The sequence below is a fragment of the Macrobrachium rosenbergii genome, chromosome 41 (assembly GCF_040412425.1).
Source record: "Macrobrachium rosenbergii isolate ZJJX-2024 chromosome 41, ASM4041242v1, whole genome shotgun sequence".
NCBI classification, from domain to species: domain Eukaryota; kingdom Metazoa; phylum Arthropoda; class Malacostraca; order Decapoda; family Palaemonidae; genus Macrobrachium; species Macrobrachium rosenbergii.
In genome coordinates this window covers 49,306,395-49,333,219 of record NC_089781.1, presented here as the reverse complement: position 1 = coordinate 49,333,219, position 26,825 = coordinate 49,306,395, and the positions used below count along the sequence as shown (strand labels likewise).

The 26,825-nt window shown below is 40.8% G+C and overlaps 1 protein-coding gene and 1 non-coding gene across 7 annotated transcripts in view; both read left to right on the top strand.

Moving 5' to 3' along the window:
- Rad9 (cell cycle checkpoint control protein Rad9) overlaps positions 1–26,825 on the top strand; it is an 822,739-nt gene that overhangs the window by 10,290 nt on the left and 785,624 nt on the right. The window lies entirely within an intron of this gene.
- Positions 12,641–12,745, top strand: LOC136827271 (U6 spliceosomal RNA). The gene has a single exon (XR_010849797.1). It is a non-coding gene; the product is annotated as a U6 spliceosomal RNA (small nuclear RNA).

The following is a 26,825-nucleotide window of genomic DNA, read 5'->3' as shown; positions in this document are numbered from 1 at the left end:
CTTTTTCTGCTTTATATGGCGAGAGTACCCTTTCATCTGATATCTGTTTTTCTGCTTTATATGGCCGAGAGTACCTTTCATCTGGTATCTGTTTCATATGATATCTACCCTTTTTTTCTTTTCTTTTATATGGCCGAGAGTACCCTTTCATCTGGTATCTTTTTTTCTGCTTTATATGGCCGAGAGTACCCTTTCATCTGGTATCTGTTTTCTGCTTTATATATATCTGTTTTTCTGCTTATATATAGTACCCTTTCATCTGATATCTGTTTTTCTGCTTTATATGGCCTGTTTTCTGCTTTAGAGAGTACCCTTTCATCTGGTATCTGTTTTTCTGCTTTATATGGCCGAGAGTACCCTTTCATCTGATATCTGTTTTTCTGCTTTATATGGCCAGAGTACCCTTTCATCTGATATCTGTTTTTTCTGCTTTATATGGCCGAGAGTACCCTTTCATCTGGTATCTGTTTTTCTGCTTTATATGGCCGAGAGTACCCTTTCATCTGGTATCTGTTTTTCTGCTTTATATGGCCGAGAGTACCCTTTCATCTGGTATCTGTTTTTCTGCTTTATATGGCCGAGAGTACCCTTTCATCTGGTATCTGTTTTTCTGCTTTATATGGCCGAGAGTACCCTTTCATCTGATATCTGTTTTTCTGCTTTATATGGCCGAGAGTACCCTTTCATCTGATATCTGTTTTTCTGCTTTATATGGCCGAGAGTACCCTTTCATCTGATATCTGTTTTTCTGCTTTATATGATAAATGAGAGTACCCTTTCATCTGATATCTGTTTTTCTGCTTTATATGGCCGAGAGTACCCTTTCATCTGATATCTGTTTTTCTGCTTTATATGGCCGAGTACCCTTTCATCTGATATCTGTTTTTCTGCTTTATAAACGGAGAGTACCCTTTCATCTGATATCTGTTTTTCTGCTTTATATGGCCGAGTAGTACCCTTTCATCTGGTATCTGTTTTTCTGCTTTATATGGCGAGAGTACCCTTTCATCTGGTATCTTTTTCTGCTTTATATGGCTGAGAGTACCCTTTCATCTGATATGTTTTTCTGCTTTATATGGCCGAGTACCCTTTCATCTGTATCTGTTTTTCTGCTTTATATGGCCGAGAGTACCCTTTCATCTGATATCTGTTTTTCTGCTTTATATGGCGAGTAGTACCCTTTCATCTGGTATCTGTTTTTCTGCTTTATATGGCCGAGTACCCTTTCATCTGGTATCTGTTTTTCTGTTTTATATGGCGAGAGTACCCTTTCATCTGATATCTGTTTTTCTGCTTTATATGACCAGTACCCTTTCATCTGATATCTGTTTTCTGCTTTATATGGCCGAAGTACCCTTTCATCTGGTATCTGTTTTCTGCTTTATATGGCCGAGAGTACCCTTTCATCTGGTATCTGTTTTCTGCTTTATATGGCCGAGAGTACCCTTTCATCTGGTATCTGTTTTTCTGCTTTATATGGCCGAGAGTACCCTTTCATCTGATATCTGTTTTTCTGCTTTATATGGCCGAGTACCCTTTCATCTGATATCTGTTTTTCTGCTTTATATGGCGATAAGTACCCTTTCATCTCATCTGATATCTGTTTTTCTGCTTTATATGGCCGAGAAAGTACCCTTTCATCTGATATCTGTTTTTCTGCTTTATATGGCCGAGTACCCTTTCAACTGGTATCTGTTTTTCTGCTTTATATGGCGAGAGTACCCTTTCATCTGATATCTGTTTTTCTGCTTTTTATATGCCCGAGTACCCTTTTCTGATATCTGTTTTCTGCTTTATATGGCCGAGTACCCTTTCATCTGGTATCTGTTTTTCTGCTTTATATGGCCGAGAGTACCCTTTCATCTGGTATCTGTTTTCTGCTTTATATGGCCAGAGTACCTTTCAGTACCCTTTCATCTGATATCTGTTTTCTGCTTTATATGGCCTGAGAGTACCCTTTCATCTGATATCTGTTTTCTGCTTTTTATATGGTTTTTCAGTTTTTAGAGTACCCTTTCATCTGGTATCTGTTTTTCTGCTTTATATGGCCGAGAGTACCTTTCATCTTTCATCTGTTTTCTGCTTTATATTGCTGTTTTCGAGAGTACCCTTTCATCTGATATCTGTTTTTCTGCTTTATATGGCCGAGAGTACCCTTTCATCTGATATCTGTTTTTCTGCTTTATATGGCCGAGAGTACCCTTTCATCTGATATCTGTTTTCTGCTTTATTGGCTAATGAGAGCAACCCTTTCATCTGATATCTGTTTTCTGCTTTATATGGCCGAGAGTACCCTTTCATCTCTGATATCTGTTTTTCTGCTTTATATGGAGAGTACCCTTTCATCTGGTATCTGTTTTCTGCTTTATATGGCCGAGAGTACCCTTTCATCTGATATCTGTTTTTCTGCTTTATATCTGCGAGTTGAGTACCCTTTCATCTGATATCTGTTTTTCTGCTTTATATGGCCGAGAGTACCCTTTCATCTGATATCTGTTTTTCTGCTTTATATGGCCGAGAGTACTGTTTTTCATCTGTTTTTCTTTATATGGCCGAGAGTACCCTTTCATCTGCTTTATATGGAAAGTACCCTTTCATCTGATATCTGTTTTTCTGCTTTATAGAGTACCCTTTCATCTGGTATCTGTTTTTCTGCTTTATATGGCCGAGAGTACCCTTTCATCTGGTATCTGTTTTTCTGCTTTATATGGCCGAGAGTACCCTTTCAGTACCCTTTCATCTGATATCTGTTTTTCTGCTTTATATGGCCGAGAGTACCCTTTCATCTGATATCTGTTTTCTGGCTTTTATATCTGATATCTGTTTTTTCTGCTTTATATGGCCGAGTACCCTTTCATCTAGTATTTTTTCTTTATATGGAGTACCCCTTTTCATCTGATATCTGTTTTTCTGTTTTTATATATGGCTTTCATCTGATATCTGTACCCTTTCATCTGATATCTGTTTTTCTGTTTATATGGCCGAGAGTACCCTTTCATCTGGTATCTGTTTTTTCTGCTTTATATGGCTTTATATGGCCGAGAGTACCCTTTCATCTGGTATCTGTTTTTCTGCTTTATATGATATCTGTTTTTCTGCTTTATATGGCCAGTACCCTTTCAGAGTACCTTTCATCTGGTATCTGTTATCTGTTTTCTGTACCCTTTCATCTGATATCTGTTTTTTATATGGCTTTGAGAGTACCCTTTCATCTGATATCTGTTTTTCTGATATCTTTATATGGCCGAGAGTACCCTTTCATCTGATATCTGTTTTTCTGCTTTATATGGCGAGAGAGTACCCTTTCATCTGATATCTGTTTTTCTGCTTTATATGGCCGAGAGTACCCTTTCATCTGGTATCTGTTTTTCTGCTTTATATGGCTTTATAGAGTACCCTTTCATCTGGTATCTGTTTTTCTGCTTTATATATGAGTACCCTTTCAGTATCCCTTTCATCTGGTATCTGTTTTTCTGCTTTATATGGAGAGTACCCTTTCATCTGGTATCTGTTTTTCTGCTTTATGTGGCCGAGAGTACCCATTCATCTGGTATCTGTTTTTCTGCTTTATATGGCCGAGAGTACCCTTTCATCTGCTATCTGTTTTTCTGCTTTATATGGCCGAGAGTACCCTTTCATCTGGTATCTGTTTTTCTGCTTTATGTGAGTACCCTTTCATCTGATATCTGTTTTCTGCTTTATACGAGAGTACCTTTCATCTGATATCTGTTTTTCTGCTTTATATGGCCGAGAGTACCCTTTTCATCTGCTGTTTCTGTTTTTCTGTTTTTTGCTTTATATGGCGAGAGTACCCTTTCATCTGGTATCTGTTTTCTGCTTTATGTGGCCGAGAGAGTACCCATTCATCTGATATCTGTTTTTCTGCTTTATATGGCGAGAGTACCCTTTCATCTGGTATCTGTTTTTCTGCTTTATATGGCCAGAGTACCCTTTCATCTGATATCTGTTTTTCTGTTTTATATGGCTTTATATGAGAGTACTCTTTCATCTGATATCTGTTTTTCTGCTTTATATGGCGAGAGTACCCTTTCATCTGATATCTGTTTTTCTGTTTTATATGGCCGAGAGTACTCTGTCATCTCATCTGATATCTGTTTTTCTGCTTTATATGGCCGAGAGTACCCTTTCATCTGATATTTGGCAATCGCTGTTTTAGGCTAATAGTAGGACATTTCTTAAATGGGGGTTCCTACTTAATATAGTTAGGCTTCTGCCTGTTCTAGGTTTATATCACCTTTAATGATATAGGCTACATAAGACCCTATTAGCATGTAACCTTACAGATATGCTACAGAGTCACAAAAAAAACTAGGTTATTTTATTGAAGCTAGGGTACTGTTGATGTATAATCCTAGGCTTATTTGTTCTTTCTTAACCTAGTATAGGGTATTGCCTAATCCAGATTATTATAGATCACTCTTAAATGTATAGGCTAGGCTATATAAAAACAGAAAACTTACTAATATGTAACCTTATAGTTAGTCAACTATTTTTTTGTCTAACCCAGGTTGTTTATATCCAATCCTAGGCTATTTGGTCTACTATATAAAACAGCAATCACTAATGTGTAACCTTATAGCCAGGCTATAACTTGCTCTAATCTATGCTACTGCCTTATCTGGATTATTTTATGGGTTACATAAACAAAACACAGTTAGCCTACCTTAGTATGTAGCCTTAAGGCTAGGTTACCATCTCATCCAGCACAGATTACAATTTCATCTAGTCCTAATTACCATTTCATCTAGTCCTAGGTTACATGGTCTAGGCTAACAGTTTAGTCCAAAAATGGGGATGTTTCATGAACAGTTACCACTTAACTTGATATTAGGTAATGCCTAGGCTAGTCCTGGATTATTTAGCTCATACTTAAGTGCACAGGCTTATATAAAAGGGAAAAATTTATACTAATATGTAGCCTTATTGTTAGGCTATCGATTTACTCTGCCTGGATATTGTTATTATCTGATCCTAGGGTCCTCATTCTAAGCTAGGCCACTTATGATACGTAATCCTAAGGCACAGGATACAGACAACATCCACTATTAATCTAGTCTGAATTATTCTCACTTACTACCTATAGACGTCGTATAATCTGAAAGGTTTTTGTATATTAATAATAAGTTGTGGAACATTTCTCTTAGTTAAAACATTTAGTTAGAATTTAAAACAATTTTCGTTTTACAAAACTAGGTAGCAATCAACGCTTTGCAAAACTACATAGGCTAGCAATCAACGAGCTAGGTTCCGGCTCTGACACACACATTATAAATTTCAAAAGTTTAAAACTAAAACTTTTAACTGGAAGTTAATATTGAGCACTTATCTTGCTATTTTTGATGTTTCCATGATCCTTGATAATGAAAACGGAGAAAAAAGTCGACTTTTTTCAGAGCATTGGTAACGACGTGAACCGTTCGCTAAAGACCAAACAGAGAGTAATGGCTCCTTGGTCTTTTAACATCCCGGTTGTAAACAAGAGGGCAGATGCGCATGCGCAATAGTCACTTCTTTTTCTTGCAGGTTCTTTTGATGTGGGAAAAACTGGGTTCAGCTTCGCTGAAAATAAGGGAAAGTGCCCTCTTATCTCTGAGTCCGTTATATACTCCATCATGTGTTATAATGTTAATCATTACGACACAATACCTGGCCAAAAAGACCAACTAGACATTCAATGGCAGAAATGTCGTTTAAGCAGATAAGAGAAAAAATGTGGCTTATAGAAGCCACAACAAAGAGTCAGTCTGAGGATTATATGTCTACAACAATAATAGATAATATAAATATAAAAATGAAAAAACATGACATTATGAATAGCATTCAGGGTACCATTGTGCTTCCTGAGAACAGTGATGAACCAATCAAAAAGAATATTCTCTTGGACTCTCTTAAAAAAAGATATCCCAGAGTCCAAGATTGTGAGGTATATAATATACTGTGTAAACAAAAAAATAAGAAAGTGTTAAAAATCACAAAAATAAAATTTGAGGTTCAAGATCTACCCCAAAAAATAAAAGTTTTAGGTCAAAACAGAGAAATAAGGCCCTATGTCCCAAAGCCACTACATTGTCAAGACTGTAGTAAATAAAGGCATGCAAAAAAATATTGTCAAAACGAATCTGTATGTGCGTATTGTGGATCTCTAGAACATGCCACACAATGGAATTGCAGCAAACCAAAATGTATAAACTGTGGGCAGAATCATCAAGCAAGATCCAAAGAATGCATGTATTACATACACAATATGGAATTGAAATGCTACAAGAAAGAACAGGGATGTCTATTAGAGAGGCTAAATTAGAATTGAAAGTGAGAGGAATTCAAGATCCTGCTAAGAAACTTACATATGCCTCGATAACAAGAACTAATAATGAAGCAAAAATACATATAGATAGAAGTAACAAAATGCAAGAAAATAAATCTCAAGAAGAAAATAATGCTTTGCAGAAAAAACTAAAATGGTAAAGAATCAGTAAACAGGCACAAAGGATATGGGTAACATTTTATCAAACTCATTTGAAATGTTGATGCAAATAGCTCAAGATGATGAGAGTACTACAGAAGAAACAGAGGAAAGTCATGATGGAGTGGAAATTAAAGATAAAAAAAGGTCTTTGGAGAGAACACCACCCAAAATGAAAAAAACCAATTATGAAAAAGGTTGCATGTGCATTGAGCACTTAATATATTATGAAAAACAAATGAATATCGTGAGTAAATTATTGGAAAAAATCCAAGTTGATAATACAGAAAAAAAGCAAAATCGACTGCTGTAACACATTTTTAATAGCTGTATTATATAATGGAACGTAAATGGTCTGCAGACCAGATTACGCCTAGGAGAAATACAACGATTATTTTAAAAGAATAAGAACAAATGATATTATGTTTACAGCATGTCAACAAAACAATATCAACTACTGGTAAATATACCTTAGCATCAACATCACAAGAGGAAGAGGGAAATTTAGGTACAGCCATGTGCACTAAACCCCCCATATTCACGTTCTCATGGTTCACGGACTCACGCATTCGCGGGTTTCTCTGTGGAACATATCTAGCCATCATTCGCAGAAAATTCGCCCTTTCGCAGTATTTTTCAATGAGAAATATTCACTAATTACTGTATTTTCATATAATTTTCATGAATAAATGCTTTTTTTGTGATAAAACTATTAAGATACCCAGGTATAAGCATTTTTACAGGGTTTTTCTTGGTTTAAGCTATCAAAATGGGCAGTTCTAAGTGTTTTTAGAGGGGTTTTAAGCATCCGCGGATTTGACCTATTCGCGGGGGGGTGTGGGACGCAACAAAGTACCTGTAAACATTACTGACTTGCAAATATCAGGTATTAAAATCCGAATAAAAAACAATAATTATATAATTTATAATTTACACACCCAACCTAATAAAAATTGCGACATTGACAAACTTAAAGAATTATTTAATAATGCCAAAGAACCTACATTAATAGTAGGTGATTTTTATGCTCACAACCCAGTGTGGGACTGTAATTGTACAGACTCAAGTAGAGCAGGGAGTAAAATAGAAGAATTCACAAATTTAAATGACATGTGCTGTTTAAATAACGAAATCAGCACTTATTTTTCAAAAACACAGGGAACATTTTCCTCAGTTGACTTAACTCTATGTACAACAAACACAGTAGACAGATTGGATTGGAATACAGTTGACGACTTGCATACCAGTAATCATTTCCCAATACAGTATTAATTTCATTATTACAAAATAATCCTGCCAACCATGTCCCCCAATATAATGTTTATAAAGCTGATTGGGAGCGATGTGAATTTCACACTAGGAATATCCCACCATTTGAATATTTAAAAGACCATAATGAAACTAATACAGTAGATTTCTTGTTGATTTCATTAAAAATGCTGCTGATAAAGCAATACCAAAATCAAAACCCCATCTAACAAAACACAAAGTTCCATGGTGGTCCAATAAGCTAACAGAATTAATAAGTATAAAATGCTCAATAGGGAGATTAGATAATTTGAATAGAAAGTCCAGTAAAATAAATAAAAAATTACCAATATTAGAAGGAACTTTACAAAAAATTTCTGTTATTACTAAAAATTGATACATTAAAACCTCTGTACAACAAAATATCTGCAAAATTTAAAAAGGAAATAATTCAAGGAAGAATCATTTCATGGAGGAAATATGTATCAGATCTCTCTAACAATACTCCCATAAAAAGTATGGGAAAAATTCAGGAAGATAAATGGTACCCATGTTAAACCACCTAGACATGCCATATTAAATGATGGGAAAAGAATACTAGATCCAAAAGAAGTAAGTAAAATAATAGGAGAAAACTTAGCAAATATAAGTAGTGATAAAAATTTAGATGAATACTTCCACACAAAGAAAAGTAATGAAGAATTAATAACAATAAATTTTGAAACAGTAGAAGATATATATTATAATAGAAAATTTAATATGTCAGAGTTGGAATATGCTGTCTCGAACAGCAGTAAATCTGTTTCTGGAGGTGACAGTATTTGTTTTGAGATGATCTGCCACTTAGCACCTTTAGCAAAGTCATACGTATTACAGTTTTATAATCATTTTTGGCTTCGAAATTTATTTCCAGATGAATGGCATAAAGCTATAATAATTCCTATCCCCAAACCTGGAAAAGATCCCAGTAATGTAAATAATTATAGACCAATTTCTCTAACAAGCTGCTTATGCAAATTGTTGGAGAAAATGGTAAATGCTCGACTAACATGGCACATTCAAGAAAATAAAATTTTGACTCCCACCCAGTTCAGGTCACAGTGTAACAGATCTACATTAGATTCTCTCTCTAGCTTAGAAGACCATATACGTAGAGGTTTTGAACGAAAACAAATTACTGTAGCTGTCATTTTTGACATTGAAAAAGCATACAATACTATATGGAGGTATGCTTTATTAAAATACTATATGGAGGTATGCTATATTAAAAACTTTACAAAACAACAACTTCTTGGACATTTACCTAGGTTTATGCAAAACTTTTTGACAAATTGCAGTTTTCAGGTGAGAAATGATGTTCTGTCCAGAACATTTCCACTGAAAATGGTGTTCCACAGGGAAGCATCCTTAGTGGCACACTGTTTACTTTAGTAATTAATGATATCAATAATAATCTACCTGTTAGCATTAAAAGTAACCTGTATATGGATGATTTTGCCATATGTTATTCAGGATCTCAAATAAAACACGCAGAATGAATCGTTAATAAAAGCATAGTAAAAATAGATGAAAGGGCCTTTTCTGTAGGCTTTAAATTTTCCATAGACAAAACTCAAGCAATCATGTTTTTTAAAAATAAAAAGTGGAAAAAATGAAGAAATAGATTTAAAAACCAGAAGCCATCGTATACCAATTGGCCGAACAGGAAAATTTTTGGGGTAAATATTCGATACTCAGTTGAACTGGAAAGCCACATAACATATGTAAAATCAAAATGTAAAACAGAATTAAACCTAATTAAAAAACCATCGAACACTACTTTGGGAGCCGATAGACATACCCTTAGTGTTCTATATAAAGCAACAGTGGTGCTTATCATTGATTATGGAAGCAAAGTACAGGCATTCCCTGGTTATCTGCGGCCTCGGTTATCTGCGATCCGGTTTTACGGCACTTGTATAGTAACGACGATAACTGGATTTTTGGCACTGATATGCGCAAATCTCCAGTTATCGGCGCCGATCCCTGGTTATTGGTGTAGATCCCCAGTTATCATTGCTTATCCCCACTTGTCAGCAGCGCCAATCCCCAGTTATCAGTGCCGATAACCGGATATCAGCTGCAATAACCAGGAATCAGTGCCGTTATCGGCAATTTTCGGTTATCGTCACGCTGTGGAGAACAGAACCCCGACCAATAACTGGGTACTGCCTGTATATGGCTCAGCATTGGACGCAGCGCTAAAAATGTTAGACCTTGTTCACAATGAAGGCCCTAGAGTATGCTCAGGAGCCTTCAGATCATCACCAAAGTCATCTTTACAAGTTGAATGTGGTGAACTCCAGAGAGTTTATAACAATGAAAAGTGCTCTAAGAATTCAGACAAGTGACTCTCCAACAAAAAAAGTATTTGATTTAAGAGATGTATTTATAAATAACCATCCACCACCTTTCCCAATTAGTGCTAGAAGATTGTTTGAGTCGTTGAATACAAATAAACAAGTGCCTTTAATAGTAAAATAACCTCCTTCTTGGATGATGAATAAAAGGAGAATATATACACCTGAAATATTTATCAAAAAGTTACTCATATACCCCAGAACGCCATAGACAATACAGTATACAATAGAGCATATAAGCTAAAAAGGTCCACATTATTATGCAATATATACAGATGGATCTAAATCAGAGCACGGAGTGGGATCTGCTGCAGTGTCCCAAGACAAAACTTATCAGTTCTCTCTTCCTAATAATGCTTCAATATTTACAGCAGAATTGGTGCAATGGCATCAGCTATAAAAAATAATTAAGGAAACATCATTCAATAATTTTGTGTTTTTTAGTGACTTGAGAAGCACTATAGAAGCTATTCAGAGTTACAAATGAAAAAATAATATTGCACAACAAATTAAATTATTTCTCCATAAGTTATATAATAATGGGAAAAACATAGAAATATGTCATCAAATGAGAGAGAGAGAGAGAGACATGCACAAGTAATTCTGGCACGTCTCAGAATAGGCTATACTCATCTGACAAATGGACACTTAATGAGCAGTCCACGTGGCCCGGCTCCTGATTGCTCAGAGTGCAAGGTGATAATAAGGGTCAAACATGTGTTATGTGAGTCCAAAGTATGACCAACAGCGACTGTCACACTTTTGGAAATAAATCTATGAAAGAAACTTTGTCAGAATCTTTTACATTTTCAGTCGTTCCAGTTTTGTTGTTCATGAGGAAGTGTGGTTTAATTAATAAAATATAAAAATAAGTAAACAATAAAAGCACAAGAACCCTTATAGATTTGTCGAATATAAATTTTTTTTTAAATATTACTTATTTGAATTTTAGTGTGGACTCATGAGTAAATATATTTATTGTGTGTGTGTGTATTACAGCATGAGAACATGTGCCTGTGTGCAGTTTTTAATTTAATTTTAATTTGTTCATCATTGTACTGAATGACCTATTGGGTTCCAGTGCTTGGCCTGGGGCCTAGATCTGGTATTTTCTTCTAATCCTTTGGGACGGCCCTATGAGAGGTGAAAGTCGGCTCAGTGGTCTGGTTAAACTGTTTTAATACTACTACTGTTGCTTTCATTTTGAAAAACAAACCATAGGTTGCTACTGATGCTTAAAATTTTGCTTGCCCACCTCTGCTTTAGGCCAAAGATTTGCATTTTGATTGTTTACCGAACCTAGTCTAACGAACCTAGTCTACTTGCTAGTCGTCGGTAAATAATTCTACCTTAACCCTCACACTTCCCTTTGCAGAATTGAAAAGTGTAAGGGCAGAAGTAGTAAGGAGAGAAGGGTGCTTAATGGAGGAACATGTTATTGTTGGCTGAGAATCGTTCTTAGCATTTGCTTCGGCAGTACATGTGTATAGTGATCGCTTCGGCAGTATATTTACTAAATTGGAACGTTTCTGAGAAGCTTCTCGTGTCTCCTGTGCAGGGATGACACGCATCTTAGTTGTTGCGCAGATCTTGAACCAGCACCCACTGGCACCCACTTCACCCTGATGCCAGCTCATGCCCACTGGTGCCATCTGCTATCTGGCACCAGCTCGTGCTCTGAGCAGCCAAAAGGTGCCTATAACCCCCCAAGCACCCACGGGCTGCATCTGTAGCAGACAGCCAGGCATGCACAGAACTGTTATTCCCTTTTTCTCACTTACTTGTACCCTATATTAGTAACACTTGCTTCCTTGCCTGACTCCATCGCTTCCTTCCCATGCCATTGCCAATCTTGTGTGTGGGTTAACAGAAAATTAACTTTACAAAGGGAAGTAGAGGAGGTGATTATCCGGCCTGCCGGTTTTCCTAGACCTAAGTCACTGTTATACTCCCCTAAACCTGGGAGAAATCAAACTGAATCTCCAAGGGAGTTTGGTGAGAATTATCCCGGGTAATTGCCCCCTCTGTCGAACCTGTTGCCTATTCCCAGGTAACGACAGGCAGCCACTGAAAAGGCGTCTTCAGTGGGGTGTAGTGGAGAAGGCAGCTATCTGGCCCGTCAGATATCCTAGACCTAAAGTTCCTGTCATACTCCCCTAAACCTGGGAGTAGACATACTCACGCAGGTCCCAGGGAGTCTGAGGGTGTTTGGCCCCAGCTAGTTGCCCCTCAGTTGAGCCTGTGATCCAGGCATCAACAGACAGCCATTGGAAAGGCATCTTAATGGAAATGTAGTGTTAGACAGCCATTCAAAGGTGTCTTGATGAAGGTGTAATGTTTTGATGTGCAGTGTAAGCATGACTTCACTGACAATGGTTGTCTTCCTGAGCACCGGGCTCCGGCCTGCTAGGCTGATGCTTCTATTTGGCACCAAGTGCTTGTCCAGTGGTCCTTGGAGCACTCAGTGGCCCCCTCCAAGCTTCCAGTGTCTGAGCATCCAGTGTCCAAAGTACTTTCTTCAGCAGTACCTGTTCTAAATTGGAACAATACAGAGAAGATTAGCATGGCCCATGCACAAGGATGACACACAAATCGTGAAGTGTTGAACAATTTTCAATCAGCACTATTTTATCCTTCGATGCCTGGTTTTTCCTTAGAACACTGATGTTCTTTCATAGGCACCATTTCCCGATGGAATGCCTGGCTCCAGCTTCCAAGTAGTCTGCACCAGTCCCCATTTGCCAGGCACCTACTCTCCGCTCACAACTCTCCAGTCGGTTCTGCCTTCACGTAGATTTCAAGACGTTGTTAGTACTGCCTTTAGTATTGCAGTCCTGTCCTTTGTGGACAGGGACTTTTCGAGGAGTGATTTTTGTTGGGAAGGGAGAAAGCCATGTGTCTTGACATTTCTCCCTCTAGTACATCGACGGAAGTGTCCTCAATGTCGAAGATTTTGTAGTATAGTTTCTGGATTGTCTTGACTGGAACCAGGAACCTTGGCTAAGAAGTTGGAGACTCCCTAGAACTTTCCGAGAGTCATAGCCTCGGACTGTCACCCAATGTTGCCCGGTGCGGACAAGGATAGTTGGGTTGATTTTAGAATTGTCTGCTCTTGTCGGCGATTTTGGAAGAGAGAGCTGTGGTGCTCTTCACCTCTAGAGACTCACACAGCCATGGAACTGTTTTTCTCTTCCTTAACCACAGCCTCCATCGCAAGAATCCTCTTGGGGACTTTAGCCTCAACTTTCGGATTTTCAAGCTTTTTCGTCTCCCCCTCAAAAAAAAAAAAAAAAAAAAAAATCACTTGGAAGATGGAGACTTTTTTGCAGCAGCAGCCCACAGGCTGCTAGCATCCAGGTTTGGGCAGTCCCTTTTAGTAATCGGCTCCTGACGATGAACAGCATCTGCTCACGAGATACTGTTTTCCTCTGTTTAGAGGATTGTGGCTAGCCTGTGGATGACTATGCCATACCGCAGGTTATTATGGCTCTTATGGACCCTTTCAAGTTTTTTATACGCTCTCGTGATATTATTTTCCGCTACGCACAGTTCCGCATAGTCTGGTGTGTACGAAGTGTCATCGAGTCTATGGGATAAACACATGTCCGCATGGCTATCAAGAGTACACAGAGCCAGCAGCTGGTTCACTCAGTTGTCTGCAGAATGGAGACGAGCCAGAAGGCCCATCTTCTGAGACAGGGTTTCTTAGTTTGGGGACCTGTGCTTTGACCTCTCTGTGACACTATAGGTCTTCATGTGAGTCCTCGCTCCTCCTCTTTCTTAGAACAGCTGTCCTGACCTAAGTATTTTGATTACAACTGGGTCAGGGAAACACAGTTGGACACCGTCGTCCTTTTCGTATAGCCCCGGATTTAATTCGGGCCTGCAATGGTGGCTGTACTTACATAGGCAAAGAAGGAAACTCCCTTCATCCTCTAAGCCCAAACCTAGTCTTCTACTTTACACCTCGGATATTGGTTGAGGAGCCCATGGGGGAAGTGGGAAGTTTCTGGGTCATGCTCCCCGGATGATGGAACCTTCTCATGTATGTTGGAGAGTATTAACCCTTAAACACTGAGCCTCTGTTTACAAAAGTGTCTGTCGTATGCCGGCGGGGTTCGGGAGTTAGCGCCGAAGCGGAAAAAACATTTTTTTCAAAAAATCACAGCACGCTTAGTTTTTAAGATTAAGAGTTCATTTTTGGCTCCTTTTTTTGTCATTGCCTGAAGTTTAGTATGCAATCATCAGAAATGAAAAAAAAAATATCATCATATATAAATATTGGAATATATAATTGTATACAAATTGCGCTGTGAGCAAAACGGTTAAAGCTAATGAGTTATTTTTTTTCCTTGTATTGTACACTAAATTGCGATGATTTTGGTATATAACAAATTGTAAAACGATCAAAGCAACACAGAGAAAATATTATCACAAAATGATGCATGAATTCGTAACGCACGGACGTAAAAACAAGTTTTTTTCAAAAATTCACCATAAATCGAAATATTGTGCTAGAGACTTCACGTTTGTTGCAAAATGAAGGTAAATGATTGAATGTTACTAGAATGTAAGAGTTTTAGCTTACAATTGCATTTTTCAATTGGGTGGCGCAGTTTGCTGCATCAACAAACTGGTAGTCTAGCCTACATTATACTGAACTCTATTCATATATTAAGAGTGTTATACAAACATCAACATAACGAATGTGCATCGTTTTCATGGATCTTTTAAAAAGTTATGCTTTATTACATTGTTTCTAATTGCGTATATTCTCATGTTGCTTTTGTATTATAAATTGCGATCAGTGTTTTGTTTTGGGAATCAATATCGCGGTGTTTATTTCGCCACATTTAACTAAGTTCAAAGCGCTTTTCTTGCTTCTAGTTAGCGTAAATGAATATGGATACTTTATTTATTTTGGACAAGGATATTTTTCATTATACAAAGTGTTTTTAAGTCGAGATATAACTTAAATACGTCTCGTGAAATTAATTTAGCTATTTTTTGTTAATATATGGTGTTCACGGGAATCGCGGCTGGCCGTTTTGGGGGCATGTTTGTTTTGTGTAAAAAAAATCAAGATTCCGTTCGCTATTTTCTCTTGATTTCATCATAATACGAGCTTTACGTATTTTTCTTTTATCGGCGTGAAAACTTTTATCGGCGTGAAAACAGTAGTAATTTGTATTCTTTCATGGCCAGTAGTTTTGATTAAAATACATTCCCTCCAGCTTTATTTACGGTCGAGTTTCATCCATGTTGCCAATGCACAATAATTTATAGTCATTAGCAGCTTGAACATTATTTCCTCAGCTTCAGCTACAACTTGCAGCTTAAAGTTACTGTAGCAGTATATTTCCCTGTCGATCTTTTCTCCAAAGCAAATAAGGGTATAGTGTAAAAAATATATCAGTCCTATTGTACAGTACTTAACGTCATTTGTATCATAACTACAGTAATTGTGTATTACCGTACGATGGTTGAAATACAAGCAAAACAGTTGTTATCCAATACGATTATTAGCAAAGCAACAGTTTCCCATTCGGTTGTTTATGGCTGTACGCATTTGCACAAGAGTATAACTCTACTAACAATACTTTTATCGTTCTCTATTACTTTTTAACTAGCAGATGGAATAAAGAAATGGAGGAAAAGTTTTTCTGTTGTAAGTTGGTCTCTCTCGCTGCCCGATTGTACCTGCTGCCTGCGCCTGCGTGAAATCTAAAAATATTTCCTAAATATTTTCGTGCCGGTATTGCTAACCTCATCGTAAACTCGTAACATCGTAAGTCGAATTATCGTAACTCGAGCACTACCTGTATTTGATAATTGTCTTTTCGTTATTAACCAACTTGTACTGATTTATGGGATATTTTAATTCTAAGATGAGGTGCTTAGCTACTGGGTTTTGTGTATTCTAGCCTAATAAATGGCTAATCCGGCATTGTGGCTAATCCGGCACCCTCCAGGTCCCAATGATGCCGAATTAGTGATGTCCGGATTAGTGATGGTCAACCATATATATATATATATATATATATATATGTATATATATGTATGTTATATAATATGTATAACCATTTTATATATATATATATATATATATTTGTATATAACCATTTTATAAGTGTTTGTATATCTCTGTAAAAATTTTAAAGTTTTGCTTACAAGATTCGTCATTTATTGTGAAGACGTGATTTTAAAATGTCTTTTTCTTGTAGATAAGTTATGTATCATGTAAACTTACGATTCTATAGAATATTTTTTCCCTTTGTTCAATGTTTGAAGTGTCTTGTGAAATTCTTATCAGGTCACCACATCCTGTTTGCCGAGAGAGAGAATAAAGGGTTTGCCTTCCATATTTGTACAGGTGTCCTGTAACTCGCAGTAAGGAAAAAGAATTCTCTTATCTTGTCGTGACGAGCTGTCACTCAATCGGCGAGTTTCCTGTTATGTCTTTGCTCTGTAGGCTTAACCCATCGTTATTAACTCTGTCTATGCTTATTCTGTTTGTAATCTGAGAAAGAGAGAAAGAGGAACAGAAGATAAGTGGAGTTGCTTTGTGTCTAAAAGCGTCTTTCATTTTTGCCCAGCTGGGTTAGGCTGACAAAAGGTTTGGTAAGCCCCGAACAGGAAATGTCCATCATGTAAGATAAGGGTATGGCCCTCGAAGCTCACCCGTGTGTATTTGTATACGTGTATATATGTGTATTCTGTAGAATATGAATTGGGTGTTCTGTGTGAATACCCTATGTGTATTCTTGAGTATTCTGAAAGGGCCTACGAGAGTTAGAAGCGCAGTGTTTTTCTAAAGACGAGTTAGTCTGCCAGAAAGATTCCTCAGAGAAACCTCTCTCTCTCTCTCTCTCTCTCTCTCTCTCTCTCTCTCTCTCTCTCTCTCTCTCTCTCTCTCTCTCTCTCTCTCTCTCTCTCTCTATAGTCCCATTACATATAAGGGAAATAATTGAAAAGTTTCTGGTTGTAAAAGCTCTGTTAAACTCACCCCAGGAGTGTGTTAATTTTGTAGAAGGTGATCAGGAATATTATTTTGTGCAAGTGTTGAGGAGATTGTAATAGTGTAATAATTACAAAAGGTAATGTGGTGATTACTGAGTTTTGTAAAGTGATGTTCTAGGTAAAAGAGAATATCTGAGTCCAGCCCCGTGTCAGCCGGTGAAATTCCATACTAACACGAATTTCTAGGTATTAAATGCTAGATATACCAGAGAAAAAGAGCTTTCAGGAATGCTGGGGTTACTACCCCTAGATCGAGCGTCTTCCATAAGGAAGACGTCGGTATAACCAAGGGTGAGTGAAAGGATCACAACCACAGAGCTACACTCAATAGATATTCCCATGTCAAAACCCCTCAAAGAGCGGTGAGCCGTTCCAGCCCCCACGCTCAGGCGTCCGCCAGGCCGGCGACACCAGCGCCACCAACATTCATTCCATTTTCTAGCACGTGATCGTCATCATTTGAATTTTTGTGCGGTGTAATTTTGGGTGTTTCCTGCTTTTTCGTCATGTCTTCTAGCAGTTTCACCATCTCTAAGTTAAGTACCATCTTATTGTGGGGTTTTTGATAAGTGTGGCTGCATCAGTCCGTAATTTCACAATTATGAGATTGTTGTTATGGCGCCACGGCGTCCCCCAGCCAGCCATGTTGACCATGAGTTTACCCTTCCAGTTTATTCTGTTTGGGTTGTCTCTTTGTCGTTATATTACTTATCTTTTCCCCTGGATCTCTTCCTGGCGGTGTTTCCTGGCGGGTGTTTTATTGGAGTTTTGTTTTGTATGACTGATCCCCATGGCGGGTTCCCTCTATAGGTTCCTGTCATTTCCCGCTTTTAGGTTTCCCCCTCCGGGATGAGTCCCCATGTTAGTCTTACTTATTTACCATTATTATTATTATCATATTTTGCGTTGTGTGCTATACATATTTGTTGCCTTATCCCTTCATTTCAGGTAGCATCAGCTCGATTGTCTGGCCGCTCCTCGGAGCTAGGCTACGCACCTCGCATGGGCACATTATTCTTGGAATATATATATATATATATATAATTATTATTATATATTATATATATATATATATATATATTTTATGTATATTGTGTATATTTGTGATGGTTTTTATTGTATTGTTGTGTGGGTTTCTCCCTTGCCTTTCATATTGATAGGCTTTATTGCTTCCTTGACCTCCGCCCCTCCTAGTAGGTTAGGTGTGGGGTGGATCATCAGGTTGAGGGAGTTTTGTTGCTGTTTCCTCCAGTGGCCGTTATTTGGGTGGCAGAGTGAGACCCCTTTGTCCTCCCCTTCTTTTCGAAGGAGTAGAGTTCATTGGGTGTGCCTCCTCCAGGCTTTATTGCCTTTTTTCCCCCTCTCTTTCGGTCCTGGTTGTATTTCGGCACAGAATTTCTCTCCTGTTGTTTCCTCCCCACCCTCCCCTTGTCCCCCTTTCCGTTAGCCTAGGCCATGCCTAAACAGTGTGCGTTGGTGAGAGGCTTTGTCCAGGCAGGAGTCGGCGTGTTGAGTCCTTGGTCGCATCCCTTTCCTCGGGAGTAGGCTTGTCCTGCCAGAGCTAGTATTATTTTCTTGGCGTGGCGTGTGATTGCAGTCGAGCGGGTGAATTACTTTCCCTTGTCTCCTGTTTTCGCCTATCTTAGCCTACTCCTCTTCCCTACCCCACCAACCCTTCCTCCCCCCCCCCTCCATCTCAGGCCAGCTCTTGCCTATTCTCGTGCGGGTGATGCTAGATGGCGTTTTCTCCGAGTTGGGGACTACCTCTGGTGGAGAGATTCGTTCCCTCCCAGAGCTAATCCCCGGCAGCGCTGAGTTTGTTTTGATGTCCCCACCAGTTTACCACTCTCCAAAGATCGAGCGGGTTTGAACATTCTATCTCTTGTTCTCGAGCCTCTCTCCGTCGATTTGCTTTGGTTGGGTTGTTGGCGCCTACTCCGGCTTATATTATACTTGGCCTTGCGATGACGGTCGCCTCACCCACCTTTAGTTTCTCTGGCGGGGAGATTCGGACTCCGGGGGGGGAGAGAGATACCTCCGGTCTCCGGATATGATTTTTTCATTGTTACCATCACTTGTATCTTATATATATTTATATTATCTGGCGGATATGTGTTTTTGAGCTTCTCACCCCGCCACTACATATTTATTTTATATGTTTTTATTGAGATCCGGTGTTCTGCCCTGGGGTTCCGCCGTCTTTTTTGCTGGCAGCCCTTGTGGTAGGGCCCTGTTGTCTCAGTTCTCCCGTTCCGCCGGAGTATTCCGGTGACCGGGAAGTAACTTGCCTTCCACTCTGTTTAATTTATGGCTTGGTGGTCCCGTCTCTGACGAGGGGTTTTTCTCTCCGCCGGAGCATTCCGGTAGTAGATTGAAATACCCTGGCCTACCAGCTTTAGGTTGCTTAGAGTGGTAGGTTCATTTACTATTTACACTTACAGACTGTTCGTTGTGAGGAGGGGTGCACCGCTTCCTCCAGCAACCCTATGGACACGTGGTGTGCGGACCCACGCTGGCTGTGCGGTCGGTTGGATGACCTTGTTGTTTGGCACCCGGCGGCTGTGAAGTTTGCTTCGCTCTGTGCGCTAGCATCCAGACGCAGTCGGTAAGATATAGCTTCCCATTTCTTACGTCCCTCATATCTGTTTAATGCTTATATTGTTTTAACGGGTTTATATTTCAGTTCAACCCTAATTGCCTATTCTCTTCCAGGCGGACAAGTCCTCTAAGAAGACTTCCCTTGAGTCTCTCCGCGCCTGGGTGGCTGGGTTTGGAAGAATGTACTGTCGGGAAGCTTTATGTCCTCGACGAGAAAGTTGAGGGACTTGCTTTACCCCCGGTGCCCGGGTTGCTGCTGCGGTTCCCGAGAGTTGGCCAACCCATCATCCAGCAGATCCGGGATCGACCCAGCCACCCCAAGAGGACATCCTTTACGCGGAGGTGTCGGAGGACATTGCCGCCTTGGACTTGGACCTGGAACCTATGAATACAGAGCGAGGACCAGTGGTAGGTAGTGAGGTAAGTGAGGTTGCGAGGGGCGGCGCCCTTTTTGATTCCCCATCTTCCTCTGTATCTTCCTTTTCAGGGTTTGTAAAGTCTTCCACCTTGGGTGACAGGGCTCCATCAGCTGTCCCCAAGTTGAAGCTGAAGACTTCATGGAAGGCGAAGGGCTTTAAGTCCTCGTCTTCCAGGAAAGGATCTCCTTTCCCCCCCGTCGAAGGCTAAGGTCCCCGTGCCTTTAGCCTCCAGAGCAAACCTGGAACCTCGGGCAAAGGAGCGAGTAAGAGGGCACCAAGACCAAGCCCTCCTCGCCAGCCTGCCTTTGACCCTGAGGCGTTTGCGAACTGTTTTGAGAGGTTCTCGGCGGAGGTTGAGTCTAAGCTCTCAAAATATTGGAGAAGCTTCACAGCTATGATAACATACTGGCGGGAATGGCTCGCCCGGAGGAGCCGAACGCAGTATGATATCCCTGACATACTGATCTCCCCCTCCCTTTGATGTCGGGAACCCTTGGCGTTTTGCTCTTCGTGCCATTCGGCACGAAGACACCTTGACAGTTGAAGGTCTTGGCACGAGACGTTTAGAGGAGCTAGAGTTTTTCCCTCCCGATCTCCTGCCTCCTTACCCAGGCTTCGTTAGGCTGACGGAGGAAGCCTGGGTACGTTCGGACAAGGTCCCTAGAGAGACGGTGATCTTCCCTAGGGACCAAGCTCAGTCTACTCTCCTGCGCACTCTTACGGAGTGGCAGGCAGAGAACACCAAGCTTACACCTTTCAAGGGCAACTACACCATGTTCGCCCTAGGTGATAAGTTGCCTACTCCCTGCATCAACAAAGTGGCTCTGGCTACGGCTCGAGCTTGCTTTGAAGGCAACCCTTTACCTCAATTAAGGGAGACAGACTCCACATCCCTGGTATTCCCAGGGGTGAGGAGTTTTGAGAGACACCCCCATCCACCTTTACTGTGGGAAAGCTGGATGCTCACTGTGCGTCTACTCAGTTTAGCGAGCAGCTTCCTAAGCTCCCGGAAGCCTTGCTAAAGACAGAATTTGAGGCACGGACTAGGTTAGGCTGGTCCTTGAACTCCTCTGCCTCACAGAAGCGACTGCCATCTCCTGTGCAGAAGAGCCCTTCTTCCAGGTTCTGGCTAAATCCCTGTTAGCAGAGTTTCAGTCAGACCTATATGACTTTATGGTGGCTAAGCTTGAGTGTAGGAGATTCATCTTTTTCGAGATGCCACCATCGTCATGAGCCTAACAAGCTCATGAAGAACTCTATCTGGGGCCCTAACCTTTTCCCAGAGGAAGGCGTAGCCAGTGTGCTGAGCGAGGCTACCAGGGCCAACCAAAGTCTTCGCGCTCGTTGGGGTATCTCCGCCACAAGCGCCAAGACCCCAGAATCTGGCGGCTCCCAGACTAAGTCTGGTAAACGGTTCAGGAGACACAAGAGGCCTCATCATCAGACAGTTGTTCAAGCTGTCCCGGTCTCGGCAGTGGCCCAGCCCTCCACCTCTAAGGCTCATCCCCATCAATACGTGCTGGTCCAACCAGCTCAACCCTGCTGCACCCTCGCACGTTGCCTCACCAGCGTACAATCCTACCTATGAGGGCCGTGGGTTCTTTCACGGCCTTAATAGAAGTGCAAGGTGGGGAAGAGGTCGGGCCCCTTACAGAGGCAAGTCTAACACCGCCCCAAGAGGGAAAACCTGGGCGTGGTAGAGAAACAAACCCGCTTCCTCCCACTGAGAACAGTCAGGTAGGTGGTCGTCTTTACTGGTTCAGAGACCAGTGGTCCTTCAGTCCTTGGGCACACAGCATTGTGTCCAAAGGTCTGGGTTGGAGCTGGACCAAGGACCCCCCTCCCCTGATCAGGTTTTACCAGCCACCCTCCAGAGTCCTACAGGACTATGTGGCAGAACTGCTCAACCAGCGAGCAATAAAGAAAGTAAGGCACCTCAAATTTCGAGGCAGGTTGTTCACTGTTCTGAAGAAAGACTCCAGTCAGCAAAGAGTGATTCTGGATCTGTCGCGTCTAAATCATTATATAAAATGCGACAAATTTCGCATGCTTACGGTAGCGTAGGTACGGACTCTAATTCCACATGGAGCCGTCACCACCTCTATCGATCTTTCAGACGCTTATTATCACGTCCCGGTTGCGCGGAGCTTCTCTCCGTTCCTGGGTTTCAGACTCGGGAAACAAGCCTACTCCTTCAGGGTCATGCCTTTCGGTCTAAATATAGCCCCCAGAATATTTACAAAGCTGGCGGACACGGTAGTACAGCAACTCCGGTCCCGAGGGATATCCCTAGCAGCGTACCTAGACGATTGGATAATTTGGGCACCAACAGTTCTAGAATGCTGGAAGGCCACGGCCATGGTCATCAAATTCCTGGAGTCGTTAGGCTTTCAGCTGAACAGAGAGAAGTCCCGCTTGACTCCGGAGTCCCGGTTTCAGTGGCTGGGTCTCCAGTGGGATCTGTCCTCGTACACGTTATCCCTTCCGCCGCCCAAGCGGAAGGAGATAGTTTCCTTTACCAGGAAATTTCTGAGAGACAAAGCAGCATCCCGCCGGGCCCAAGAAAGAATCCTCGGCTCCCTTCAATTTGCCTCAGTGACGGACCTGCTCTTAAAAGCAAAATTAAAAGGCGTAAACAGAGTGTGGCAGAGTCGAGCCAATGTCAGGCTCAGAGACAAGGTCTCCTCCATCCCCCGGATTTTAAAGGTGAGACTGCGGCCTTGGTCCACAGTCAGTGGCCTGTCCAAGACAGTTCCACTTCAGTTCCTCCTCCGGCACTGGTGGTTCACACAGACGCCTCATTAAGCGGCTGGGGAGGGTATTCGCCAAAACAAAAGTACAAGGAACGTGGTCTACAATGTTTCAACAGTTCCATATAAACACCTTGGAAGCTATGGCAGTATTTCTAACCTTAAAGAAAATCCGCCCCCCAGCCAGATTCATATCAGACTGGTGTTGGACAGCGCCCGTGGTAGTTCATTGCATCAACAGGGGTGGCTCCAAATCAGGTCGCGAAACCAGGTTATGGTAGCTATTTTCTCCCTGGCGAACAAGCACAGCTGGCATCTGTCAGCCACCCACCTAGCGGGGTGCGGAACGTGGTGGCGGATTCCCTGTCCAGAACCACTCCGTTGGAGACGGAGTGGTCTCTGGATGGGAAGTCTTTCAATTGGATTTGCCGCGGGTTCCGGGTCTCCAAGTGGATCTGTTCGCGTGACGGAGAGCAATCACAAGCTTCCCTGTTATGTGGCTCCCAACCTGGACCCTCAGGCTTATGCCACGGATGCAATGACCATAGACTGGAACAATTGGGAGAAGATTTACCTGTTTCCCCAATAAACTTGCTGTTGAAAGTACTGCACAAACTCAGGTCATTCAAAGGTCAACTGGCCCTGGTAGCCCCTTATTGGCCAAAGAGCAACTGGTTCCCTCTGCTTCCAGGAACTCGAGTTGCAGAGTCATCAGATTCCTAAACCCAGACTGACCCAAGTAGTACAAACCAAGACTGTGTCAGCTTCCTTAAGAATTCAGAATGCCCTAGTTTTATGGACTTTATAAAGTTCACTGCTCAAAAGGGAGCAAACATTGACCCTGTCAACACTCTGTTTTTGGAATCAGATAAGAGAGATTCTACTCTCAGACAATATGACTCAGCAGTCAAAAATTGGCATCCTTTTTGAAGGCATCTGAAGCTCAAACCATGACTACTAACCTAGCAGTTACCTTCTTTAGATCATTGTTTGAAAAGGGCCTTGCCCCGGCCACTATTACCACAGCAAAGTCAGCCCTGAAGAAGGTATTTTTATATGGTTTTAAAATTGACCTTACAGATTCTTACTTTTCATCCATCCCTAGAGCATGCGCTCGTCTGAGACTGGTATCACGCCCACATTCTGTTACGTGGTTCCTCAATGATGTTCTTAAGTTAGCATCTGAGATTGACAACTCACAATGCTCTTATTTGGATCTGTTAAGGAAAACCTTATTTCTGATTAGCTTGGCTTCAGGTGCCAGAATTTCAGAGCTGTCGGCTCTCTCTAGAGGTGATGATTTTGTTAGTTTCCTCCCGTCTGGAGAAGTCCTCCTTTCTCCTGACCATAGATTTTTAGCTAAAAATGAGGACCCTCAAGACAGGTGGTCTCCTTGGAAGGTGGTGCCTCTTCCACAGGACCAGTCCTTATGCCCAGTCTATACCTTAAAGTCTTACCTTTTAAGAACTCCACAGTGTAAGTCGGGTCCTCTTTTTATCAGAGAGAAAGGTGGAACTCTTTCGTTGAATGCTATAAGACAACAAATTCTGTATTTCATTAAACAAGCTAACCGGATTCAGTCCCTAAGGTTCATGATATCCGTGCAGTAGCTACTTCCACTAATTATTTTCATAATATGGGTTTTTCAGAACTTACCAAATATACGGGATGGAAATCACCTCTAGTGTTTAAACGCCATTATTTAAAATCACTCAAGCCCTGAAATTTTCTACAGTGGCTGTGGGGAGTGTCATTCCCCACCTTAATTATCCTTTATCCATCCCCCCCCCCGCCCGCCTGCCTCATTTACTTCTCTGCCTGCCCTTCTGGATGATCATGCCTCACTGCCTTGCTCCTCATATTGATATTATTATTGTCTTTTTATTATCTTTTTGTTGACTGTTTTGACATGCTGTGATTTTGGATTGTCTTAGGGTACTGGGCTGTTTTTATTTTGCTCCATGTACCCCATAAATTTTCTCATGTTGTAGATGTCTCATTTTCTTAGATTTAAGTTTAAGTTTATATTTACTCCTTATAATCTTTGTATTATTGAATTGTATTGTTTGTCCTACTATATTGTTTTGATTGTACCAATTTTGTATTCTATAATTTAAGGTGTGTATTGCTGTATTTTCATGTTAGTAATCATTTTTTCATGTGGATGAGATATTCTCATTAAATCCTTTTCCATAGCTTGTGTTTTGTCTTCTGATCACCTTTTGTTTTCCTTGTAGTTTGCAGTCTTGGCATGATTCTCTATCACTATTTCACCGGCTGACACAGGGCTGGACTCAGAAAGGGATTTTGACAAAGGAAAAATCTATTTCTGAGGAAGGCCCGTGTCACCTGGTGACCCTCCCAGAAGTGGATTTGCCCCCTACTTGCACATGCCAAGCCTGGGGTGGTGCTAGTCTGGAATGAGTTCAGGTGGCGCTGGTGTCGCCGGCCTGGCAGACGCCTGAGTGTGGGGGCTGGAACGGCTCACTGCTCTCTTCCCGGGGTTTTGACATGGGAATATCTATCAGTGTGGCTCTGTGGTTGTGATCCTTTCACTCACCCTTGGTTATACCGACGTCTTCATTATGGAAGATGCTCGATCTGGGGTAGTAACCCCAGCATTCCTGAAAACTCTTTTTCTCTGGTATATCTAGCATTTTATACCTAGAAATTCGTGTTAGTATGGAATTTCACCGGGTGACATGGGGCCTTCCTCAGAAATAGATTTTCCTTTGTCAAAATCCCTTTTTTTATTTTGATATGTCCTGAGTTTTTCAGTGTTTTTAAAGATTGATATCATCTTTAGGCACATTTTTTGATTGGTATATTTCCATTTTTTTATTGCATTCTTATGTGTCTGTGCTATCACACTATTATAATGTTATTGTTACTGTGTTTTGATTTGATTTCTTAACATTTTTGTTAGTAAACCTGTTATTTAAATTTTGGAGAATGTGTTTGTGGATTCCAGGCAAAGTAATATTTTGGTGACACCATAATGGATAATCAAAACTTGGCACTCAAGTGATGGTTAACCAGTTTGATTCTTACCTAACCAAATTGTTTTCTTGATAAATTAAAAGTTTTGTTCATGAGACTTACCTGCCAGATATATATATAGCTGTATTCTCCGAAAGGTCCGCTGATTTTCAAATTTGCGGCAGGCGCTGTAAAACTGATGGCCGGTCAAGTGGTTAGTACCCATTCCCGCCGCTGGGAGGCGGTATCAGAACCATTCCCATTTTCTATTCAGATTTTCTCTGTCAAGGACTGTCAACACCTGTTGTCAGTTCCTCCAGCCATTTGGATTTCTTGAAATTTTGTTGTCACTTAAGTATTTTGGTTGTTTTTTGTATTCGACTGGATCTGTGACTTGGCATACGCTCTTTGTGGACCGTTTTTGATTTTGCTTTTGACTTTTCTTATAATTAAGATGTCTTACCTCTAGCTATCGAGTCTGTAGAAGGTGAATGTAAGGTGAGGCTATCGAAGACTTTGATAGTTCCTCACTCTTTATGTATGATATGTAAGGGTGTTCAATGCTCTATGATAATCGGTAATGAATGTGTGGGATTGTCTGAGGGTGAGTGGATTTTCCCAAATATAAAGCCTATATGCTTAAATTGGAGCGTGATAGGCTGAGGAAATCTTCCTCCTAGAGTGCATCCTTAGATGGACAGTTGGGTTTTCTCCTACTAGTAACCCTGTAGTAAAGTTTTAGTACTAACCCTGTAGTTTGTTGCTGCAGAAGGTAATTCCCTGGCCTGGTTCGTGTGGAGTTTTTTTTTTTTTTTCGTGCTCTTGAAACTAAAGTGAATGCAATTCAAAAAAAGTGTTAGTGCTAGTGCCCTAGTGTTGTGGAGGGGGCGTCAGATTAGCCCTATAATGCCTCTAGGCCTGGACCAAA